Genomic DNA, 13,964 nt, shown 5'->3' on the forward strand with positions numbered 1-13,964 from the left:
TAATGTGAATCATCCCTGGAGCCGCTACTGTTAAATATTTTTTGGAGCAGTAGCGAGGGAGTTTGTTATTTGTACACACTAGAGAAGTGTGGATTTTTGAAACAGAATAGCACAGCTCTACAGCAGAAATGCTCCTCCTAATGTGGTCATGCCAGGTCAGGGTAGATGTGGAAGGGGAACCCATCAGCTGGAGGATTTGCTGCATCCCATCTGATGCACCAGCTCCTCACACTCAGAAGTCAGCTTTTGCAGTGGCGGAAATAAGTTTCGCTTGAGACACCAATTACAATCAGCTCATTAGGAGCTGCTGAATAAAATGTAAATTTTATGGCTTGTTCATGTCTAAAAAACGTAAGGGATTCCAAACCCACATCTTGTTTAATTGGCTAAATTAAATGATTTGCTATAATTTGCAGATTAGCAAATAAATCCAGAAAACTGTTAAGGCAAGTAAACAAGGTAATTTCAGATAAAGCAACAATTCCTTGTAAGTGTTCTATAACAATTTGGCAAGGCACCGTGCCTAGTCACTGACTTCTGAGAAATACTTTGGTTTCGGACAAGGACCTGACACGGCGACAGTCATGTCATTCATTGGGAGAATCTGTCACTGAAGCCTTGCTTGTGTAGCTCCTGCTCAGTGTGTTGGTGGCCAGGTGAATCTTGTCTTGACCCTCTCTGCTCTGCACGATAGCATTATTAACAATACTCTACAACTCTAGCTGCTGCCCCTCCTCAAACACCAGAGTGCTGATCCAGGTGTAACCATTCCTGTTCTGCACTTGGGTAGATCAGTCTGGCTTCCTGAGCCTCATCTGTGAGCAGCTACTGGTACAGCCTGCCTGGGCTGCTCAGTCTGAACTGGCCCTGCACCAGAGCTGGGTGCTGTCAAACATCCAGTTTTGTAGTTTGGGTTGGGGTTAGGAACAGCAGGATAATAGACCTGCTGCTGCAGGGAGATAAGAAAGGGCTGGGAGTAGAGAGATGTCCAACAGGGAAGGGCCACTGGAGCAGCTGGGTGTGACAGAAATGAGCTGAGGGAGATGTGGAAAGGGAAATCCTTGGCAGGAAAACAGAGACTGAAAAAAGAGGAGAAAGACTGAAAAAAAAATTTAAAAAAAATTAAAGAGGACCAAACGTGAGATTTGAAGACAGAAAGTATAAGTGGGAGATTTTGAAGAAGTTTGTAACTGCCAGAAGAAAATTAGCATTTGGGGAAAAAATGAGAGAAGTCAAAATACCTGTATTTCATTTCTTCTTTTTTCTACCAGGAGTTTCAGATTTTACTTTTAATATGGTCATTGAAGACACTTGAGAGAAGGACAAAGCCCTGTTTTAAGTAAGTCTGTGCTTCTCATGGCATCTCATTGAAATCTCTCCAGTCTGGAAGCAAACTAGCTCTTTGGGCTTTGTGCTTCCCACTGCAATGCCAGATTGTAGCTGCTCAAACCTCCTACCTGCTACAGACCCTTGGTCGTGCCCACACCTAGGACATATGAAGGGACAAGGGACATGGCAAAGAGAATCAGCGAGTGTCTCATTTGCTCAGGCTTTGTTTCAGCCAAAGAAGCTGTGAAATGGGTTTTTGAGCTGTGCTCATGACTTGTCATATGGAAGCTGCCAATACATGGCTGAAATGGGGTATTTTTCCTGTCTCCACACCCCCTTCTTCCTTGTGTTCCCTTTCTCCTCTTTAAATTCTTCTTCCTGATAGAAAGGGATCAGAGCCAAAAGTTCCCGAATTCCAGAAACTGTGTGGTTCTGAGATTTTGACTTATTTTATCTTTACCTGATGTGAGTGAACTACAGCCCTGGTGACTACCACAGTATTATCCGAGGCTAAATCAGTCTATACCTGATCCACAAAGGAACCATTGTACAGCATGTTGGCATTTGATCATGCTGGGGAATGAAAGCCATATTTGAGTGAGGCCTACAAGTGCCTCATTACTGCACTGTAAACAACTGGAGAGCACAGTAATGGACAAGGCTCTGAGTGCTACGAATGCCTTCACATTCACTGTATTGATTTGCAATGTGCACAGTGATGGTCTGCTGTAATAAATACAAATGCCATAGTGTAGAAATGTCAGAACAACTTATTAAAAATGTGTCTCTTCCTTGCTCGTGCAGTACAGCTTGTACATCTGCACAGCTGCAGGGTTGTGGCAAGGTGGGGATGGAGCTGTGGTTCAAAACCCAGCATTGTGAGAATATAAATTCAGCATAAAAACACAGCCAGTACAGGCCAGTCCTTTCCTTTTTCTTTGTACTCCCCTGTAATAGACAAGACTTCTGTGCCTCAGAATGTATTTCACATTGCAGAGGATAATACATTGTTTCTCACATCTCGGGAGGGTTCAGGTGGCACGAGTTTACAGCCCACACACCACAGGCAATTCTCTGCCCACCTTCTGCCACTTAGAGAAGCAGGAAATGCCACTGGAGCCATCATTTGTCTTAACAGTAGAATTGTTATATGCAAGCATGGAAACCCCTCAGAGTTTACCAGGGCTGTAGCTCAAAGAAGGCACTTTGTGGCGGATCAGGTGTGCCTCTGCTGGGTGCACTTAAAGCCTGTGTGTGCACTGTTACATACCTGTGTATCCCTCTCTCTCAAAAGATATTCATGTACAGATTAATACTCTTTGACCAGATCAGGTTTGTATGACACCTGCTTGGTCTCTTGGTCCACTAGAGGGTAAGAGGCAACTTCCTTAGGAAAATGTGTGTCCCTCTGCATGTTTGTTGAGGTACCATTTCCCAAGCCATCCATCTCTGTGACAACTGAGCTGGGCTGCACCTCCCAGCTGGACTCTCACTTCTGGCAGAATCCATACACTCACTAGTAGTTTCCTCTAGGGTTTCCCCTCATGTCCTGAAAAATCTGTCCCTATCTCTAAAAAAGTCTGCTCCAAACTCTAACCAATGGAGAAAAGTGGTAATCGAACCAGGAAAACTGGCTTTTCTATATAGGAGAAATGACAGGCTAATCACTGTAACCAAAATAAATAAGAGTTCATTAATGAGTGTGGAGTGTGACAGGAGCTATGGAAAGGCTGGGAGGAGAATGGATGGAAATCTTTTGCTGGAAACTTCAGTGTGTTTCCACAGTCATGAATATAAATATTGCCTATGCTTCAGGACTGTACACCTATGCAAACATTCAGATAGATATTTCCATGATATTCGTCACCATTAGCACTTTGCAGATGACAACTGAATTAAAACTCATCATATATTATTTGAAAGAGGATTACTGTGCTCATCATTCAGACTGAAAAATGGAAAGGTTAGATGACTTAGCCCAAATACAGGGCTTGTGGCAAAACTGAACCCATAAGCTCTGATTCCATCTGACCTTGTCCTTGTATTTATAGAAAATGTCCTTTTAAGTTTATTAACAGAAGGGTTCTATGGAGTTTCACAGGCATCTCTAGATGTAGCTACAGGAACTGCCAGGATCACCTGTTTCTTAGTGTTGTTCATATTATTCTCATTTTTCAGGAACTCCTATGGATTTAGAGATTTCCTATAACATTCTGCGGCAGATGCCGTAAGAAATGGGAGAATCTTGAACAGGATAGAGAAGGTGCAATGGTTTGCTCCCCAAAGCCCCCCATTTGGTAGGTGTGCCAGGAGGGGGAAGGAGAGCCTGCTGTTAACCTCATCTGATGGATAGTCCCTGAGGCACCACTGCCATCTGGTGAAAGCTGGAGCAGCCCATGGGGATGTGTTAGGGAGCCATAAGTGACAGCCTTACCACTGCACTAAGCCCAGCAGAAAGGGAGCAGTCTGGCCCACAAAATTTTGTGGAAGGTTTTTCTTTGGAGTTTTTCTTTTAAAGTCTGTTTTAGATCTTTAGAGAAAATCCATAATTCTTCCCACAGCCTTTGCACACTCATCGAAAAGTATAGTAATTAAACTCTGAGGACCACCTCTGTGAGGAAATCACAGGTTGGTGTCCTCTCAGACTCAGGAATGCTGGTTTTGCCACTTTTGCCTAAGCAAACCCATTTTCTGAAGCATGTCAGAAGGAAGTGGCTTGTTTGTGTTGTGCAAATGCCCTGTTGAGGAGCAGGCAGGAGTGATTACTTCTGCAACACTGAACTCGCTTCATGGTCACATTTGTCAAAAAAAGAAGTAAAATGCTTTAGGATGTGACTGCCTATTGTCTGTTCAGTTCCCTGGGCTTAGGAAAATAACCTGGTTCATATCCAGGACACTCAAAACTTGTCTTGGTGAGACTGGCTAGGCAGATGAGGGGAAAGGAGCTGCTGGCATGAGCAATCTGGTGCACATATCTGTGCTTTGTGAGGAAGACAGCAGGTGAAGGAAGCAGAAATTGCTCCAAAAGCCATTGGGTATTTTTCTGACCTGGTATCCTACCTGGCATAGAGAAAGCCAACAGGTATGGTGTCTCCTTTGGGCTGGTCTGTTTAGACCTGTAGGATGAAATGAGCAGAAAACTGCTGGCTAAATTGACTTTGGATCAAGCACTGACCTCCTGTTATCAGAGTTCCTGGAAAGTGATGTGAGAGTGAAGAAAATCTCTCCAGCACAATTGTACCCTTAGTTTAAGTGTCACAGTTGGCTGGGGTGATGGATATACACCAACATTTGCTTTCTCCTTGCACTCTTGCTTTTAAAATAAAAGATTTTTTTGTATTTTTTATTATATACCTCAAAAATTTATTATTAAAGTGTTTATGGTGTTGTGGATTGTTTTGCCTTAAATCTTAGAATCATATTTAGAAATTGTATCAACTGCTGTTTTGACAAGGAGAGATTGCGTTGCAATCAATATTATATATTATATCCTGGGGTCTGTTGTCAGCAGATTGTATTAAGACATACATAATTTATTAACAATTTCAGTAGGGGCCCAAAGTCCTAAGTGAGAATCAGGCCAAGTTTTGGTCAATCTTTGGTTAAGTCTTTAATGACTCTGTAGGTGCTAGGTTACCTTCGCTGTAGTGCAAACCCATTAACTTCAGTGAAGTTAAATAGCCAGTTGTTCAGGGAAGTAGAAAATGCAGAGATTTAACAACTAAGTAATAGGTTTTTCAACACAACAAAAACAAAGGAAACGAAGAGATTTCTATTTTGGATAATCAATTTTGCATCCTGAAGAACATACTGGCTAAAGCACTGGAAGCTGTGAGAAGCCAATTCTTTATGCTTCCAGCCAGAACCTAGCTAGAGGCCTGAATACAGAATGTCATTATGATTAATTATGGGTAATGAGTGTTTTATGAACCTAAGAAAGAAAAGCATTTGTTTTTCCAGTATTATAGTGGTAGTGTCTTGTTTTGTTTAAAGCTGGGATTGCAACACTAAGCAGATGATGAAACCCCTTTATTAGCTCTTTTGTTTTGTTCTAGACTGTTTACTACACTTTTGGGGCCAAATCCCCATCACACAGTGGCTCTGCCAATGCGAGAGACAAGGATCCAGTTCAGGAGCTCTGGGATTTTTCATTTGCTCTGTTTAATCCTGTTTCTGTGTCAGAAACCCCACAGATCTATCTAGGATGATGTTCAATGAGCATAAGAAGTGGTAGGACTAGCCTGCTCCAAGAGTGGTCTTACTCCAGGAGTTTGTGATCTCTGGGCCTGACTCAGAGCTTGCTGGAACCTCCAGGAATATTTCTCTTCATTTTTGAAAGGCCTCAGACCAGATCTTTGAGGGTTTCTCTAGGAACCTTCTGCTCAGGATGATGAAAGCTTGAGAGCAGTGATGGCTGAGGGGACAGAGCTGTGACAAAGCCCTGTGCTAACAATCTTGCCTGGAATTGACAGCCAATGGCAATGCCACCAGCACTGTCAGTCCCGAGTGTACCTCTCCTTGCAGGTTGGGGGGTTTCCATCCCTCCAGGGTCTCCATGCTTCCCAGCCTGGGGTCTGTGTAAAGTCAGCAACGGGCACAGTGCCGGCTTTATCCACAGAGGTGCTCTTGGAGACGGGCAACAAGAGGGAATGTAAAAGCCCTCTGCTTCATCCCTGTGTTTTAGGGGTCTGGGGACAGCAGGGCAGCATAAGGGATTTTGGCGCTATTGGCCCCTAAGTTTTAAGGAAGTGTTGAAAAGGAAATAGGGGTAAAATCCGTGAAAGGAGAGAAAATCAGTGTCGGGAAGGGATGGGAGAGCGGCGGGCTCCGGCTGTTCCCCAGCGCACCAGGAGGTGGTGCACATCCCCTGCGCATCCCGAGGACAGGGACAAACCTCCTTCTGCCGCCGGCAGCTCTCCAGCCTGCGCTGCCCAGGAAAAATACTACAGGTTTCGCCCTCCCCGGCATGCTCCTGTAACTCGGGTATTTTGGTTTGTATTCAAGGCTGGCAATCGTAACTGTGCGAAAGAAAGCAAATGCAGGGGAACTTTACACTGCGAGCTGCTGTTGTCACGCTGCAATAATGGTAATAAAATAAAGGTATTACCAAATGACTTCTAAAGTATTATACTTTAGGACAAATGATTCTTGCTGTGCAGAATGCACGCAAAAATGTGATCCGATTTTAGATTCCTTGTGCTTGCTTTTTCCATTTGGCACAATTCCTTTCTTCTTTATTTTTTAAACTTTTTCATTAAATGAAACTAAAAATAAATTAATAAGGGTAAAAATAAATAGATTTTCATAAACCATAAAATCCATGTGTACAAATTAAAAAAAAAGATATGTCATGAAATTGTGTTATCAGTTATCTCTTACTCAAAATGGGAACTGCCAAACATTTCCCCTTTCTCCTTACTGGAATTGTACGTATTAGTAACATGGAATTTTAAATATATTATATGGCCTTTGGTGGTAATATAAGAAAACTAATAATTTTTCTTTGTGACAAAACATGGCTTAATTGCTGAATTCCTGAGACATTAGAATAATAAACATATTGGTTTTAGGCAAACTGATGTTTTTATTTCGTTTTAAAAGCCTCTGTGTGTGATTACAAAGCTGCCATATGAAAACTCATTTTGCATTGGGAAAACAAATTATATAGACATGAATTCATCTTATCAGAAAATAAAAAAATAGACTCCGTTTACTGTTCCTAATATTACAGAAATTCTGTTTTGTTTGCTTTTTTGTTTTAAAGAAGAAAAAGGGTCTGTGAAAGAAGCATTCATTTAAGCTTCTCACTTGGCAGTGAGTAGCAAAGTCTATTGTGAGATAGTTTAGACTGCCAGTATACAAAAAGCAGTATATTCCATACTTTCTCCAGGACAAAATGGAATATAGTTTTTTTATAATTTTTTTTTTTTTTACTCCTTTAACCTTTTTCCTGTCCTGGATAACAAATATTTTTTTCAGGCAAATGTTACATATGTTCCAAGTAGAGAAGCTTCTGTTGTTTTTATGAAAGCAGACTTCTTCAGGCAGTATGTACATATGTTGTTAGAAACATATCTCCATTCAACACATTATTAAACAATCTTTTTAAAGGAGTGGGGGAAATTAAGTTGTATAAAGACTAAAGAAACTATAGGATTAAATTTGTGCTGCGTTCCTTGCTTTTTTAAAATTTTGAGAAATATTGTATATGTTTTTTAATCCCTACCTTCATAATAACCCATATACCGCTTTATTTTGCATTTTGGTTTGGAGGTGGGTATCACTTTGGAAGCGAGGGGTTAGGGAGGAAGAATGGTGGACAGCTGTAAATGTAAACATCCAAAGCATCATCCAAAAGACTCGATAGCATATTATTTTAAATTTTAGGTAAAAAAAAGCTTTTAGAAGGTTGTATCAGAATCTCTGTTGCTTTATATCAGTGTCACTCCACTGCAGTCACTGGAGCTACATTGGCCCATGTCAGCCAAGAGTCTAGGCTATTGTTTTGAATCTGCTTTTAAGAGTAAGTGCTTTTCTACAAGCCTTTAAAAGTTCAGCTTTGCTTATTCAAGAAAATGAATGTTTTGAACTCTGACTTAGAGTATTAAAAAACCATTTCACAATATAGCCAGATTTTCTGTTCTTGCTAATTTAACTTTCCCTTATTATCTTTGGAGAATGTCAGTTTTCAAGCCTGCTAATGCAGCAAACTTTTATACCATCATTAAGGATCATGGTTTATTGGATTTCATCTGACTACTCAAGCAAATATTTGTTTAGTGACACTCTTAAATACAAGATTGTACCACAAATGTCAGAAATGCGATTTGAAAGTTTATGAGTAAAAACTTAGTTGCTTTTCAGACAACCTGGAAACAAATGAAAATGTGAAAGTTTTACATGAACTTTCTCTGTGGTGCTATGAGAAAGGTATTTGGCTCCAGGGTTTTTTTCAAGATTCTTATGTGATAGTAAAAAAAATTATAATTAAGCTTAGAAAAAGCATGCATAAGATAAAGATATAGGTCCAGCAGCATGGATGCAGGTGTTTATCTATCACTCTTAAGCAGTCATTTTCATTGACAGCTCTCGATAGCAACAATTCAATGTACAATATTCTAACATCACAATGGCTTTATCTGGATTTTCATGTTGTTAAGCTAATGGAAAGTTTCCTATTTTATTCCTTTCCTTTGGATCTTTTTTTTTTAAATCTGGTTTAAAAAAAAAAAGAAGGCGGAAAAACTGCATTTTACACTTTTTTATACCCATTGCTGAAAATCTGTCACAGCTACCAAGGAAAGCTAAAGAAAACCAGAAACAGAAAGACTATTATTTATAGCTAGCAAGATACAGTATGGCACCATATGGTAGAATTTATCAAATCCTTTCCTCTCTCATGCAGGGCGAATAGGGGCTGTAGACAGTTCCCTCTTGCAGTCCTTACTTTGCTGGCCACTCATTCATTTATGCCCTGGGCTGAATCCTGCTCAACCTACAGCTTTTATACCCCTTTTACACCTAAACTCACTTCTGAGGGCCGGGCAAGCAGAGCTTGGCCCTCCATGTTTATTTCTTCTCTGCTAATGGAGTTTCCTCGAATGCTGTTTGCATTTCAATCAACTGAAACAAGAGGATGGATAAATTAATGCCTGACTTAGCTCTTCCCATCTGATACTGAAATGTAACAGTGGTCTGCCGAGGGTTTAAGTTTGCAGGGTGACACTTACCAGGTGTAAGGTGCTGTAAGGTTAAGAAGCATCAAACCTATAATAACAGTCTGACTTCCTCTTCATTTTGTCTCCCTTTGTGTTACATACTAGGGCAAGGAAGGTCTGCCAATCACTATCATTTCTTTTTCTTGTTCTGTAAAGACTGGGTCGTCACAGCAACAGGCCTGCGACAGGCTGGTATCCATTTAGAGCTCCAGGGGGGTCCTAATAGGATTGAACCAAAAGATCAAGTGAATAGCTTCCTATTTTAGATTTGTAATAACTCTGAACTGCTTGCATATACATGGACCTTACAGTGTTTTGAGGAGACTTTTTACCAGAGAAAAGATCTGTCTGTTTCTAAGAGCGCTGTACTTTCGAAAGGATGCCCCTTAGCCTACTCCATCCTTAAAAAAAGGAAGAGAAAAAAAAAAATACAAACCAAATTAAGCCCACTTCTCTTTCTCCTGCACACACAAAATTCGGAGGTGTCATTTCCTTTCATTAATTCATTTTGCCAGATCAAAGTAAATAGTCTGTTTATGGAGAACAAAGAAGCCCCTTTTTGGTATTCTGTTGAAGTCGCTATCAGATTCAGAAGTTTACTCATCTTTCTGAAATCTGGCAAGGCTACATGCTGCTGAGATTACAGCCAAACAGCTCATGCAAAACAGGCAAATAAATTCCATGCAAAACAAATTCTAACAGAGAAAGAATTAGGAGGAGGCATTTTGTTGATTTGGGACATTCTCGAGAGGCCAGGGCTCTCATTCAGCTTGCAGAGGAGGCTTTGGTAAACCCACAATACTCAGCATGCAGACGAAGAACCACAGGGGCAGGGAGGAGCTGTATTTTTTTAATGTTATTTTCACCAATTATGAAATCCATCAGGAAATAAATGTTGCTTCATACATTTCATTCCCAGCCGCATTCTTATATCTATTGTTTACTAGGAACAGCGCTTTGTGTGGAACTTCTTGTAGGGCAAGATCCCAGGAGTAAACATGTCAAGATCTAGCTCCAGGAATTATAAAATACATTTTTAAAGAGGACTAAATTTGGGTAGAGAGTGAATTTTCCTACAGTACAGCTTCTGAAGCTTCTGAAGCATCTCTTTCAGAGAGGGTGGGACTGTCATATCACAGGTGGGACTGTCGTAGAAGTGGCATTGGTTCTGCTGTCTCCTCCCAAGGCACGGTGAACTAACTCCAACCAGGTTACAACTGTGTGTTGGAGATCCCTAATGCTGCCCAGCCAGGATGCCCAGCCCTGGAGGTGTGAGCTTTGGTACCTCAGCTTTGATAACACTATGCCAAGTGATGACACCTGAAGGCTTGTCCAGGAGAACCTGTCTTTTGGGTACTCTCCTTGTGCTTCTTTTTTTTTTGCTGCTTAGATGATATTCAATGCCAGCCTCTACAAGCAGCCTGAGACCATCTCTGAATCTCTCTTTCAGCAAGAAGAATTTTAGACTTTGGCTTCTCCACCCTGCCCTAGAAAATATTTTGGTTTTAGCCACAGAATACCTTCATCATTTTAAAACAGCCCATAACTCCTTCAGGGGAGCCTCCCATTGTCAAATAACCTGCAGTTTCTATACTAAAAGTTCAAGATTCACACATGTCAAGAAATACTCATAAAGACAATGTTTGGATAAGAAAATTCTTCTGTTTTCCATATAGGGTCTTGGCACATAGATACTTCCCTGGCACTTATATCAGCACAAATTTTGAAAAGGATTTTGCATAGAGTAGGGATCCAAAGGCACTCAGTTAATTAGAATTAGGGGCATCCCTCTGTGAGAAAGGATTAGGCAGGTAAAAGACTAGGACTGTGATCTGTCACCTCATAGGGACAATGGTGAAACTGCAGTTCATTGGTTCGGACCCTGCATGTGGGGTTGAGATACATCACAATGAGCACCAAGATGAAGGGAGCTGGGGGAGGGACATGTAGCAAAACCCAGGGGCATCTGGAATGGGCTTTGAATGGATTTTCCGAGGGCATGTTTGCCCTAACCCCAAATGTCTCAGACTTCCCTTTTGCATTCAGCCAAATCAAAAGGAAGACATGCTAAACAGATTTTAATAAAGGTCTTTACAAGAATTTATGTTGTTTTTTACTCAGATTTCCTGGTGAATATGGTGTAACATGTTCTGAAAAATTGAAACAAATGTTGATTTTTATGCATATTTTTTTGTGAATTTTAGGGTTCTTTTGATGAGACTTTTGGCATGCTTTCTATAATTCAAAAAAAAAGACAACATTTTTCTTTGTTACAGCTTTCCTTTGAAAAACCTGTGTCATGAGGACTTTCATTCTGGCAAAGGAAGCCTTAGAGGATCTTCTTAACAAAATACGAAGATCATTTACTTGTAAGGTCCAAAGTTTTGGTGAAATTATTTTAGAGGCTTTGAATATTGCTTTCCATTTGTGAAGGAGGCAGAAAGTCTTTATGATAAAGAATGTATAAATTGTTTTACAATCCCATACTTTGTTGCTACTCATTTTGAAATCACTGTAATTTCAAACATTAAAATCTGAAATTTGCATGCCCAAGAAAAAGGAGAAACCTGAAGCCAATTCTTCAATTTTTTCTCCTGTTTCATCTCTTCCATTCAGCCAGGTCTACCAGCTTGATATTGTCCCTGAAGAAGCAAGTTTGGTTTCCTGATGCCGTTTATCCCTGATTAGCTTTCCACCAGTGACTGAAGCACTCTATCATAGCAACATCCTCCCCCCAAAAATTGCTAGTATTTACCTTTTTTTCTCTTGTTTTGCTCTTATTTAAAGTTAGATCTCACTTGGTTGCAGAAGGTGGTGAGGAATGTAAGGACTGGTGTAAGGACACTTGATAAATTACAGTTTTGACATAAAAACGGAGCTCTAAACTTAATATGTTGGTTTGAAATTTTTTTTTCCCCCCTAACTTTCAGGCCTCAGAAAAGAGCTGTGAGTTCAACATGATAAATCTCTTTTCTTTAAGGGATTTAAAGGTCCATATCCATGGAGAAGCTACCTGGCAGTGTTGAGGCCTGACCTCACACACAAGCACAGTGAGAACCTGTCTGTCTGCTCGCACATGTGTTCTTCAGTCTTCACCTGCAGAAGAAAAAACTACTGGGTTTTAAGAGATATTTATGTTTGGTTTTTCAGTGTATGAGCAAGGCAGTGCTTTGCATGTGTGTTTGCAAATGAAGCATTGACTCAGAGTAAAATCTGTATGTCTGATTCTGAGTCTCGTGGCCATTTCTAACACTTGCAGGACTAAACTTTTCACAGCTGGCTTCCAAGCAGTTTTCTCTTTAGCAGTTTGATGTGTCTGATAAAATGTTTCAAAAAGGACCCTGAATAAACAAGGTATGGTAAAGGTGTGTGTTCTCTCCTTACCTTCTGGCTTTCTCCAAGGGTTGCAATCCTGACTCCTGTTAGACAAAGACCCTATCTGTGAAGAAAACAAGTATTTTATTTAACCCTGATATCTGATGTGTGTTCTCCTTTGTCCTGATCTAGACTAAGCTGTCCAGGTCAGGGATGGTCACCTTTGCTATTATTCTGTAACCTGTCTGCAGAAGAGAATTACTTTTTGGTTTATGTTGTACAGCACCTGGCTCCTGGCATGGTGCTAGTACAAATAATAATAATGTACAGTACCTGGCACAGCAGCACCTTGTGCTCTCCATATGTGGCACTGCCATAAATGTGATAGTGCAATACCTCCAGTCAACAATCAGAATTACCTCTTACTGAAACTAAATGGATGTGGCTACTCTGGATGATAAATCTGCCCACCCTGGTCCATGCTTTTCTTTATGCAGTTAGCTGCAGTGAGGGATGGGGTTTTTTTCTGATGAACTACCCACTTTTCAGCTGCAAACACAAGAAGATACTTCCCAAGGGCTTGTCTGGCCATGACATGGCAGAGCTGTGCTATTGCTCTATGTGATGGATCTCCTGGGGCTGCCTTGGCCCCAGGTCTGGCTGCGGCACTTCATGTCAGCCCCCCTTGGAGCAGACACTCCACACGCTCCCCTCATGAAGGCTGCACTCTCTGTCCTGCCATGCCTCTTCCTCTGCAAAGTATGAACAAGAAAGCGAACAGGCTCAGGTAGAATTCCAGAGGCAACTCCAGAGGGAAGCTCTGGGGAGGGAGAATCACTCTGTGAAAGGGATAAATACTGCTCAGTTGTCAGCATGCAAGGAAAAGGGCACTTAAAAATTAGAAAAAAGCAGAAGAAATTAAAATCAGCAGTTCTTCAGCCTGGCTTGCACAGAGCTCATGTCCCCCACACCAGTAAGGGCAGTGTGGGGATCAGCAGTGCTTCCGTGGCCCTGTGTCCCTCACAGCCCCGAGCCCCTCACAGCCCTGAGCCCCTCACAGCCCTGAGCCCCTCACAGCTCTGAGCCCCTCACAGCCCTGAGCCCCTCACAGCCCTGAGCCCCTCACAGCCCTGAGCCGCTCACAGCCCTGAGCCGCTCACCGCGGGGATCAGCAGTGCTTCCGTGGCCCTTGAGCCCCTCCAGCCCTGAGCCCCTCACAGCTCTGAGCCCCTCACAGCCCCTCACAGCCCCTGAGCCCCCATCGTGCATCCGGCTCAGCTCCTTTGCTTTGCTCAGAGATTCTCCCAAGTATGACATTATTTATATCATTTATATTTATATTATACCCGTGCGGCAGAAATGACTGAGCCCATTATTGTGGTGAAACTGCTTTATTCCAATGGAAAAGCCCTGTCAGAGTTTTTGGACTCACTCTCTCTCCTCTTTTGCTTGCAGTCCCAAAGGGCTTCAGCTCCATTAATGCTGAAATATCTTTTTTTCGTTTTGTCTAACTATAGACCACAGCAATAAGCCTCAGGTCTGCCAGAGTTGTGAAGGAGTTACACTTAGGGAAGCTTAGAGCCTTCACAGGGAGAGGGAAAG

This window comes from Corvus brachyrhynchos, unplaced genomic scaffold (genome assembly GCF_000691975.1).
Source record: "Corvus brachyrhynchos isolate BGI_N302 unplaced genomic scaffold, ASM69197v1 scaffold126, whole genome shotgun sequence".
Taxonomy (NCBI): domain Eukaryota; kingdom Metazoa; phylum Chordata; class Aves; order Passeriformes; family Corvidae; genus Corvus; species Corvus brachyrhynchos.